Source organism: Microplitis demolitor, chromosome 9, assembly GCF_026212275.2.
Source record: "Microplitis demolitor isolate Queensland-Clemson2020A chromosome 9, iyMicDemo2.1a, whole genome shotgun sequence".
In the NCBI taxonomy this organism is placed as follows: Eukaryota; Metazoa; Arthropoda; class Insecta; order Hymenoptera; family Braconidae; genus Microplitis; species Microplitis demolitor.
The window spans coordinates 16,144,896-16,156,932 of NC_068553.1; the positions used below are offsets into that span (position 1 = coordinate 16,144,896).

At 28.0% G+C, this 12,037-nt stretch overlaps 1 protein-coding gene across 6 annotated transcripts in view; it reads right to left on the reverse strand.

The window, feature by feature from the left end:
* LOC103573632 (protein turtle) overlaps positions 1-10,799 on the reverse strand; it is an 88,420-nt gene extending 77,621 nt beyond the window's left edge. For 5 of the 6 annotated variants that reach the window (XM_053742080.1, XM_053742077.1, XM_053742081.1 and 2 more), the window contains exon 1: positions 4,781-5,216. The gene's annotated coding sequence lies outside the window, so the exon portion shown is untranslated. Of the gene's footprint in view, positions 1-4,780; positions 5,217-10,751 lie in introns of those variants that run through there. The other variant, XM_053742076.1, reaches the window with a different exon arrangement.
* Between the last annotated feature and the right edge of the window lie 1,238 nt (positions 10,800-12,037).

Genomic DNA, 12,037 nt, shown 5'->3' on the forward strand with positions numbered 1-12,037 from the left:
ACTTTTTATGCAAAATTTAACTATTTATTATTTATGAAAATTTAAATTAACATTGTAATTATTCTCGTTAATTATTTCATGAAAGCTTGAAAATAAATGCATGGAGAAAAATGAAATACTTATAAAATTTAAATAGACTAAACTGAATTTGGAATAATGAAAAAATATAAAATAAAAACTATTAAGACAAGTAAATCTGAATGTTCGCAAATTCGGCTTGAGGAAAAGCCATTTAGTTTATGTCTAATACAATAAAACAGTTTATTAAACTTAGCAGTCAAAAAATACTTTTGATTTAAAGTTCTTCGGAGTTTCAATGGCGCCCCGTCAAAAAATTTGATCTGGTTTTAGTTAACTAGATTTTAATTGGACTTATTGGTCTGTTTTTGAATTTTTATAAAAATTTTGAATGTTTTTGATCTAAAGATGACCCAAAACAGACTAATAACGAAAATAGGCAGTAAAAGTTTGATTTTGGTATTGATAAAACAAAAGAAGGCGATATATTATAAGGAACAAGTGTGATTTTGATGTAGAAACGACCAAAACTAGACTATAAATATTGAAAACAAGTCTAAAAAGGAACAGTACGGCCAAAACTCGATTAAATTTCACGTGTTCTAAATTTCACTTAAATCTAAGTAAAGTAAAATTGAATAGAAATAACTTTGAATTTTTTTTTGATCATTATAGTCTAACTAGACTGTTTTTGGAATAATTGGTCTGTTTTTGAACTATTTGATCGTTCTCTGAATTTTTACTAAAATTTTAAGCTGTTTTTGATCTAACGACGTTCAAAAACAGACTCAAAAAGTGGTTTTGGTCTGGATATTAATTAAAGACAATATACTATGAGAAAAAAGTGTGATTTTGATTTACGGACGACCAAAGCCTGACTTAATAATTATTGGAAACAAGCCTACATAAGGAATAGTACCGGCAAAACTTGATTAAATTTCACGTGTTACTTAAATCTAAGAAAAGTTAAATTGAATAGGAATAACTTTGAATTTTTTTTTGATCATTATAGTCTAACTGGACTGTTTTTGGAATAATTGGTCTGTTTTTGATCTATTTGATCGTTCTTTGAATTTTTACTATAATTTTAAGCTGTTTTTGATCTAACGACGTTCAAAAACAGACTCAAAAAGTGGTTTTGGTCCGGATATTAATAAAAGACAATATACTATGAGAAAAAAGCGTGTTTTTGATTTACGGACGACCAAAGCCTGACTTAAAAATTAATGGAAACAAATTTGAAAATAGTCTAAATAAGGAATAGTATCGGCAAAACTCGATCAAATTTCACATGTTAATCAAAACTACAAAAAAATGTTAAATTGAATGAAAGTAACTTAAAATTTTTATTTTATTTAAAACAGATGAAATTTTACGACCCCGGTATACTCTACATTTTCTTAAAGTATTGTCTAGCATCTATCCTGTTCATATTATTTTCAAATTATTGTTACACTTTCGAAATTTTAGAAATGCGTATCAAGTAAGTTAATGAGGAAAATTGAATGTTAATTACGTATAAATAATTAAGACAAAAAAAAACTAATGATTTAGATTTTACAAGTGTCAACTCTGCGCACCACGTTTTGACCGAGAGCATGTACTCCAAGGAATCCAAAATCAGTATCAGACGAGTAGAGACGTGTTGTACGTGACTACAATATATAAGTAGTAATAAATAGCAGTAGCAGTCTCTTTTACATTATTATTATTTTATTTTGCCGACTTTATTATTTTAAATGTATGAAAAGTACTGCAGATACTTTTAACATTTTCGAGTGATTAAAATTTGCTGCAGTCTATAAGTCTGCTCATAAATAATAAAAATTATGTTTAATAATTTGATGTCTATTGTCTGATGTGCATTCGTGCCCGAAAAAAATAAAAAACGTTTAACAAAAATTACTTTACGACCGAGCGAACGCTAAACGGTAAAAAAAATCTAGTGATTGCTTATTCTTGTCCTTCTGTAAAAAACTACCTGCAACTTTTTACTAAAATTTGTCCGGCGAAATCAAAAAGAATTTTTTAGCTTTACTCGACAAGAAAAAAAATTATTAAACCGAAAAAAAAAAAACTAAATAAATTTTGTTATAGAGAGACTATAAATAATAATCAACAGATTTTTTATAAAATAATAATAATTACGGTCATTATTACACGAGCGGAATGTTTATTTAAAATATAATAATTATTTTAATTGATGCAATGACTTTGTTATGTTTAAATAATTATTTTTACTAATTTTTTTAAAATTAATGATAATAACATTCCTATCGGATTCTCTAGGATTTAAATTCTATCTAAATAAGTCTTTTGAAAAAGTACTAGAATGTCTCTAGAATTTCTCTAGGATATCTCTAGGATTTATCTAGGTTTCTCTAGAATATCTCGAGGATTTATCTAGGTTTCTCTAGGATTTCTCTAGGATTTCTCAAAGGTTTCTAAAAAAATTTAGTAATTTTTTATGAATTTTTCCCAAAAAAAAAATAAAAAAAATTTTTTGGTGCGTCAATTTTTACTCCTCCCGAGAATTTTTTTTAACAATAAATTATAAAAAAAAAATATTTAAAAAAATTGCACCTGTAGTTTTTAAAATTTTCTACAAGTGCATATTTTTAGTTTTTATTTTTTTCTAATTTATTTGTTAAAAAAAAATTCCGAAAATTACTAATTGTCTGCTAACTTTAGGGTTAAATCTATACATCACTTATGACAACCCCGTTTACCCCCCCCCCCCCCCCTCGCCCTTATAATATACTAATAGAATATGTAAAAAATTTAAATTAAGATTCCACTATTTAAAATTCTGTTGAAATTAATCAGGACTGGTGCAATGCTTTTGAGTTAAGTAACAATGACGGGTTGACTTAGCCCACAAATAATATGAATATTCATCAGTTTGTTCCTGTATGTCCTCGAATTTAGTTTCCCGTTGGTTATCTACGTCTGCTCTACCACTTTCGAGTACACTTGAGAAGAACAAGAGTCTCATGAAATGTTTAAAGCATCAGTCAGTCATATTGTCATTGTTAAAAGTGATACTAGTATAATATGTACGTCTATCATTATTTTGTTTTGTTATCCTTATCCTTAAATTTTATTGTTACTTCAACTATCCATAAAATTAATCTCTTACCCCAAAAGTAAAATTTACACAGAAAATTTTTTCTGTTTACTGTCAGTATTTTTTATGATCCTTAAGTTAGGAGTGATCCTTTAATTAGCAGACGAGAAACTTTGGATTTTTTTTTCAACAAATTGATTACAGAAAAAAAATAAACTAAAAATATGCACATGTAGGAAATTAAAAACACTATAAGTGCAATTTTTTAAAATATTTTTTTTTTTATAATTCATCATTTCAAATGACTTCCAAAAATTATTAAACGTCAGTTTATTAAGGTATCACGTATTTTTTAAAATTCCACTGAATTTTTACTTTAAAAACAGCAAATAAATTATAAGTATTCATCATTCAAAAATAAAATTATGTGAATAAATAATTTTAAAAAAATAAATTCCGCGGGTATTTAAGTCATGTAATAAATTACTTTAATAGTAATTTTTTTACTTTTAAAAAAAATAGAAATAAAAACCATTAACTATTTCTTTTTTCTTTCAAGTCATGAACAGAAAGTGAATACATGAAAGGATTACGTTGAATAAAAAATGAAAAATAAAGAAAAAAACCGAGTGAGCTTTAAAAAAAATGAGTTAAAATGATGGGTAAAAAATATAAAGGAATCATTTGTCAAATAGTCAATGGATATTTTATAAAAATGGACGCTATTGTTGTATCTAGTGATTTAAGACTATTTTATATATTTTTTATAAAACATATATACATTTATATATATATATTTATCATTTAAAAAAAAAGTTAATGGTTTTTATTTTGAGTGTGAATGTAGCAGACATCAGACAAATTTTAAATTATAAATTAATAGAATAAATAATTAAAAAAATAACATTTATAAAAAATGCACTTATCAATTTCAAAATTTTTTAAATGTGCATTTTTTTTAAATTGTAATTTTTTAATTATTTGCTTTATTTATTTATAATTTTAAATTTGTCTAATGTCTGCTACATCCACACTCATAGCAATCATTATTAAAAAAAATTAAAAAAAAGCCAATTAAATATAAATAAAATGAAATTTAAAAAAAATGCACATTTGTAGAATTTAAAAACCAGTATGTGCATTTTTTTAAATTTAATTTTATTAATTATTTGCTCTATTTATTTATAATTTTCAAATTTGATGTCTGCTACATTTACACTCAGCTGCCAATTATTAATTTTAAAAATTAAAAAAAAGTCAATTAAATATAAATAAAATAAAATTTAAAAAAAATGCACATTTATAAAATTTTAAAATCTATATGTGCATTTTTTTTATTTTTCCATTTTTAATTTTCAATTCATATATTTTTAATTTTAAATTTGTCTCATGTGCATTCACTCATATTATTTTATAGCTTTTATTGCATCGTTTTATTTTTCATTTCATGTAATATATATGAGAATTCGGGAATGTTAAGAGAAATTGATCTGTACAGTATATTTTACATATATAAATATATATATACATATAAGGGAGCCACTTACAAAGGATAGAGTTCAATGCACTTGTACTCTCGCGTGTAATCAACCTGTGAACCCTCGCTAATTTTTTTTTTTCCATTACAAATAATTATTGATTTATATAAAAAAAAAAAAAAATATATATATATATATATATATACATATGACTTACCATAATAAATATATGAAAGTCAAATAATTTGTTTTTACGTCCAGGATAACAAAAATAATAAATTAAATCCTCAAAATCGATCACTTCCACTGAGTAAATAAAAAAAAAATAAAAACCAAAATAAATTATAAATAATTAAACATAACGCACTTTCACTTTCACTTAAAAATCGATTTATTTTTTAAAAAATCGACTGAGCGTCTGAATTAAGATGAGAAAAATAGCAGCTCCGATGCTCGGATGCCAGTTGTAACCTTCGTAAAAATATTACGGGTTAGTATTTAAAATAAAGAGAATTAGTTCGAGGCGCGAGAGTTAAAAATTTGAAAATTATATTAAGCGCGGCAATTGTTTATTTTTAAAAATAAATTTTCGAGTTAAGAAACTTGCGCGTTGTAAATTTACTTAATTGGCGTCACTACGGAGTAAGTTGACGCTCGAGATCCTACCGGGTACTGCAGGGTGCTGCAGAATATTTTAGATTCAAGCCGGACTATCGAACGCACCTCTATGCGACAACCAATCAACGCTTTGCCGCGCTTAAGTTCTCCAATAGTCCGCTGTGGTGCTGCCAAAGGCGTAGAAGCTACAAAACCACGCGGCTTAAGCTATGAAAATTATGATATTTTAAATAGCAGATTAAATATTTGTTGACTTTTTTTTTTTATACTAAAAATTACTCGTGAGAAGAAAAAAAAGTTTTATTTGCAGGTAAAAGTTTAGTAGATTTTTAAGGATAATCGTACTGGTAATTTAATAAAATGTATTTACTTAAGGATGGAAGGGTTAAATGGGCTAGGGGGTGGGGGAAAATTTTATGAAAAAAGTTTTTTTTTAATATTTTTTTTGTACTCAAAAATTACTTTTGCAAATATAATTGAGCATTATTTTGAATTTTTTTATTGAACTTTTTCAAAAATCAAAAGTAAGTCGAAAATTTTTATGACTTGGTTTATGATAAAAACTATTAAAATTTTTTTTTCTTCTTTCGCATTTAATAATTATATGAAATGTAATTTTTTTTTAAGGCAACAACTTCTAATTAATATCAAAAAAATTTTTTTTTTTCATTTTTTTAGAAGGTAACCCATTTTGCCCGCGAAAAATGAAAAAATTTTTTTTACTCACTTTAAATATCATATCGCATAAGAAAAAAGTTTAACCCCCCCCCCTCTTCCTTTACATTAATATCGAATCGCAGACATAATTAAAAAAATGAAAGTATAATTTTAAATTAAAATACAATGTGACTATTTAAAAATATATGTTCTGTGATTAATCAAGACATTGAATTAGAATTTAATTCAAAAAATTTTTTAAATACGGACTTTTTTTAAATTTAATTAGTTTTATAACTGCGAGTTTATTAAAGTCTTACTGGGTAATTCCTACACTGTGAAAAATTTCCAACAAATTTTACTATGGGCGCATTGTAACACCGGACCATAAGAAAACTGGTACAAAATTTACAAGTGTCCCATAGTAAATAGTATGCGCAGATAACACGATTGGGACCTATGCGCATACGTTTACTATGGGACGTAAATTTTGTACCAGTTTCCTTATGGTCCGGGGTTACAATGCACCCATAGTAAAATTTAATAGGAATTTTTCACAGCGTAGCCTCATCGAACCCAAGCAAACCTCAGTCTAGCCTCACTGAACAAAAAAAGCATTTCGAGAGCCTCAAATAATAGTAATCGAATTTAAATTACATAGTCGAGCATCATATTGACCCATTGAGACTCAAAATGCATTTTTTACTCAGTGAGGCTGGATTGAGGCTTACTTGGGTTTGATGAGGCTCGATATTATAACCCGGGGTGCACTGTTAAAAATTTTAGGACTCGGTGTGAAAAATACACTCAATATGTTAAATTAACACTGAGGATTTTTCACACCATTATTTCACACCACACGGCCGTGTAAAATTATCACGGGCCATTTTTACATAAAAATTTTTTTCATGGGAAAATCAATTAAAGTATTAATAAATTGCTTTTCATTAAACTATACTATGATGTTGGTTATAATTTGTTTACTTTGTAGTGTTAAATTTACCAGTGAAGTAACGTATTCGATAATTTGAGTTTCGGACAGAGGAGATTTCTAACAGCCGGTGCCATACCAGACGTCCAAGTTAAGTGTTCTGAAAGGTTAACCGTAGTTGAACGAGTTTAACCGTAAGTTAGGGCTGAATTTTACCAACCGCCACAAACCTTGCTTAGTTTAATGATCTTTTGCTTATTGCTTTTCTCACACATCAGTAGCAGACCCTCTATAATCTACTACTCATAACCATAATAATGAAAATCAAAATATGCAATCGTATTAAATTTTCAAAAAATAACACGAAATTTCGATTTACTTTTAAAACTTTTATAAAGAATGTGTTAACGAAAATAATATGAAAAAATACTTGTAAAAAGTCTTACTGCAGTAATCTCATCTGAGAAAGTTTTATGGGATAAAGTTTTACTAAAAAATCCGACTGGAAAAATTTTATCTGAAGAACGAATTTGACACGAAAGTCTCACTAAGATAATCCTTTTTAAATAATGGCGCCAATTGACTATAATAAGTTTTGCAAAGTCATAAGTCATTCTTTTGCCGTCTACCCTATGATTAATAATTAATAATTAAATGTATTTTTGGTAATTAAAAAAATCTCAACAATCAACTTTTAGAAAAATCGTTTTGAATTTTTTTATTTTCATTATGGAGCCGTTAATAAAATACGTTCAAACTTATAGGGGTGGGGGTATCACTTACTGTGACGGGGGGTGGGGGTCTAAAGAAAGTGACGTTTGCTCATCAAGAAATTTTGAAAATTTTTCTCAGTTTTTTTAAGTTTTAATTTTTTTTGTTCCCATGGAAAGTCATTCGTTTCATACTTTTGTATATATAAATATAGAAATTTGCGCTATTAATTGCCATAAATCATGGATAGGGGGAGGGTATCATTCGTGACGCAATAGGAGGGGGGGGGAAGTAAAATTTTGCGTGACGTATTTTATGAACGGCCACTATGTTCCCGCGTGGAAAAATATGTGATATATATAACATATATGCGTGCAAAAAAATATGTCATAGATTTTTTATATATACATATATTTTAGTGCGGACATTTATTCTATAAAAAACATGTTTTATAATTATACCGAAAGTACTGGAAAACTCGAGAGATAACGAAATTTCTCACAAGCTAGCAGATGAAAAATAAAAATATAATTATTTGCACATGCTGGTAATTAAACTTTTCCCTGATTTGAGTATAACATGTACGTGTATTTACAAAGTTTGTAAATATATACACTTGTAATTACTCTTTCCCTTTTTTCTACATAAAAAAAAATATTTGAATAAGTATAAAACATAGCGAGCTCTTTGTACTCAACATGCGCAATAATATATTATTAGTTATAAGTTAATAAATCTTTGATATTGCATAATTTATCCATTAGACCACTAATGAAATGCTATTCCAACGTTAAATATATATTGCCGCTGCGTCGCGCGATTTAAGGATGAGATTTCCCATAAATTAAGAATTATGTATGCGTTGAAAATTTTATAATTTGTGTTATAAATAAATAATGAAAAAAGTATTTTCGAGCGGAAAAAATATAATTAAATTAACAGGAAATGGAGAAAGGAAATTGTCTGCATTTATCTGCTTGCGAACTTAATTTTACATGTTGATATTTTTTATATGAACATCCGAAATTATGATTTCATTGCTTTCCAATGACATAAAATCAATTTTAAATGTTAGCAGGATAGACCGGGGTATAATGGACCCCGTGGGCATGGCGGGCTTATTCAAAAATTGCCAAAAACAAAATTTTTTTTTTTTGTCATCTTTTCATGAGTTTTGATATATGGACCGAGTTTTAGAGCAATATGAGATACATGGGGTACGATGGACAATGAAAAAAATTTTAAAATAAAAAAAATTACTTTATAAATGACAATGTCGAATTTTCGCGGCATTTGCCATGAAAATTATATAGGCCTGATAATGTCATATTTTTGAGATACGACTCCCCAATTAATAGTCAAAATATTTTAATTATTATAGAAAAGAATCAAATTTGAAAAATTCAGACTTTAATCATTAGAAAATATCATTCCACTACTTTATTTATTACCCTGTTTAAAAATATGGATCGAAAATAATTAAAAATGATGAAATTCGAATTCTTTTCAATAATTAAAATTTTTTTTGTTTATATATATATATATATATATATATATATATATATATATATATATATATATATATATATATATACAGTGCGCATGGAATGACTGCTTCTTAATTCTTCTCAATTAGTATTTTTAACCAGGGTAAGCATCAAACAGAAAAAAATTAAATACCAACTACAGACAGTCGCCTTTTTTGACTTTTTTCACTATTTATTAGATAAAATCCTCTGAATATTTAATTTTTAGGGTAAACAAAATTTTAAAAGATTCGTAACAAAAGATATTTTGAAAAAAGGACATGCAGATATTTAACAACAAAAAAGAAAAAAATCTGTCAGTTTTCAGAGGGTGGGTCATGTCCCAGAAGAGAATTTTTTTAAAAATTATGATGAATATATTCAAGATAAATCAAAATGATTTGAAATTCCCGGTACTTGAAAGCCGCAAAAAATAATTAGACAGGGTGGTCATCGTTCCCCAGTCTCCTCTGCTATATATACTGATATATGTATATAAAACTGCCTTTGGCCCCGAAAATCTATACTAGAAATTCTGAAATACTTTATATTGCTTTTCAGAATAACTTCGTCTACGAATACCGGCTAATTAGAAGTTCGCAAGTTAGCCCTTAGGGATCTTCAGAATGTGCTGCTCATAAATATATGTATATATATTTACTTGCTTACACATGTCGCAATATGTCACTAAATTATGAAAATCAACCTCGGTAATATATTAATATTAATATTGGATTTCCTGATATATATATATGATATATAATATCGAAAATAACATTTTAACTTCCATACAAGTTTAATGAAAGTACTAGCAATGGAAATGACTGATAGCTCATGTTTGATGTGGCCGATCGATAGACTCATAAGCTTCTTTAGCAGAACTTTGAGAGGATTTACAAACATCTGGGTCAAAATTGTTAAGTTTAAAGGTCTCGGTTGGAAATTTGCATATCGCTTATTCGTAAGCGTGTCGTGTATTTAGGATTGTCTGAGTACGCGGAAATTCTTGAATAAACACGGAATATTTAATTTTATATAATATTATAATATCTTGCAGTGTGTGTTTAGTTTTATTTACTTACAAATTAATATTCAATTGCTTTTTTTTAATGTTCCCTCATGAATATAATACTTTTTAGTATACATTTAAGATGTATACCAATTGCTGTTAGTGCCTTTTAGGGTACTGAAGTATATTTACTTTGTTTTTACATTTGTTCCTTTTAATACATTGCAGATACCGAAGCTTTTGAGACGCAATTAATGTACCGAAGTAACTAGAGAATAAATAAATGCTAATTTAACAAAGCGAAGATTAGAATTGAATCCAATTTATGATGAATAGAACTTATAGACATGAATTTTTTGTACTTTTATTATTAGACTTTAAAAATCTGGTCATTTCTTGCTTAATCGAGAGGTAGCAGAAAGAAAACTTCACTTGGGTGGTAGCCTGAGACATTTGAAATCAAAAACTAGTGGAGGTCAACAACGCTGATCTAGAGCTAGAGTTAGAGCATTTCCGAATGCACCTAGACTCAAAAATATACTCGAAATTTTTTATTTTTATTGATAATTTATTAATTATTATCATTAATTGCGCGGTAAATTCAAAAATCTGAAAAATAAATAATTAGAAACTGGAGAAAAATTTTAAATCGTATGACAAAATAAAATGGCGGCAGAATATAATTGAAAAATATTTAAAAAATTAAAAAAAAAAACACTTGAGTGTTTGAACAAACCTTGGTGAGGAAATAATGCGCAGAAGGGTGTCCTAATACACTTGGAGATTTGAATTAAATTGCTCCAAGTGCATTTCAGCTAAAAAACGTCACTTGACTGCTATTTCCCACCAGGCGATGCCAGATGATTTTGCTCAGGAACTTGGAAAACATCAGCATCAACCATCAGCAACACTGCACTAGCACTGAACACTCGACACTCACTACACCACAGACACTTTGCACAATTTGAATTTAATAAACACTACACATTTTAATTATACAATTATTATAAGCAATAAATTTTATAGATAATTTCGCGAGTTAACAGCAACACTGCGTTTCAATTTAAACGTAACAAAGCATCTGGACTACAACTGCCATTTTCGATGATACTGACTGCCGCTATCGAACCGTCAGCTGATACAAAGCAATCGATTTTGCGATTCATTGACTCCCCCTACTTTAGCAAAAATTTGAACGCCGACTACAGCGCCGCGCAGTGGCGCTAACTTGGCGCGAAATTTCAAAATTTTATCAGAATCTATTTGCATCAATAGTTCTATTAATTAAAGAAAAAATATACTAAAAATTTATAATTTTTATCAATTATTCTTAGTGTTTGCACGGTAAATTTGAATAGTTGAAAAATAAATTATTAAAACTAGAGAAAAATTAAAAGTCTCACATAAAAATAAAATGGCGGCAGAATATAATAGAAAAATGAAAAAAAAAACACTTGAGTGTTTGAACAAACCTTGGTGAGGAAATAATGCGCAGAAGGGTGTCCTAATACACTTGGAGATTTGAATTAAATTGCTCCAAGTGTATTTCAGCTAAAAAACGTCACTTGACTGCTATTTCCCACCAGACGATGCCAGATGATTTTGATCAGGAACTTGGAAAACATCAGCATCAGCCATCAGCAATACTTTACACTAGCACTGAACACTCATCACTTGACGACATCACAGATACTTTGCACAATTCACATTTCAAAAACACCACAATTAAACAATATTAATTAATTAAACAATAAATATGAGCAACACATTTTATGGATAAATACACGACTTAACTGCAATACTGTGTTTTAATTCAAACGTAAAGAAGGATCTGGACTACTACTGCCGTTGTTGCTGATACTCTGCCGCTATCGAACCGTCAGTTAATACAAAGCAATCGATTTTGCGATTCATCGACTGCCCCCACTTTAGTAAAATGAACGTTGAATACAACGACGCGCAGTGGCGCCACTCTAGTGCGAAATTTCAAAATTGAAATGAGATAATTTTATTATAAATAAA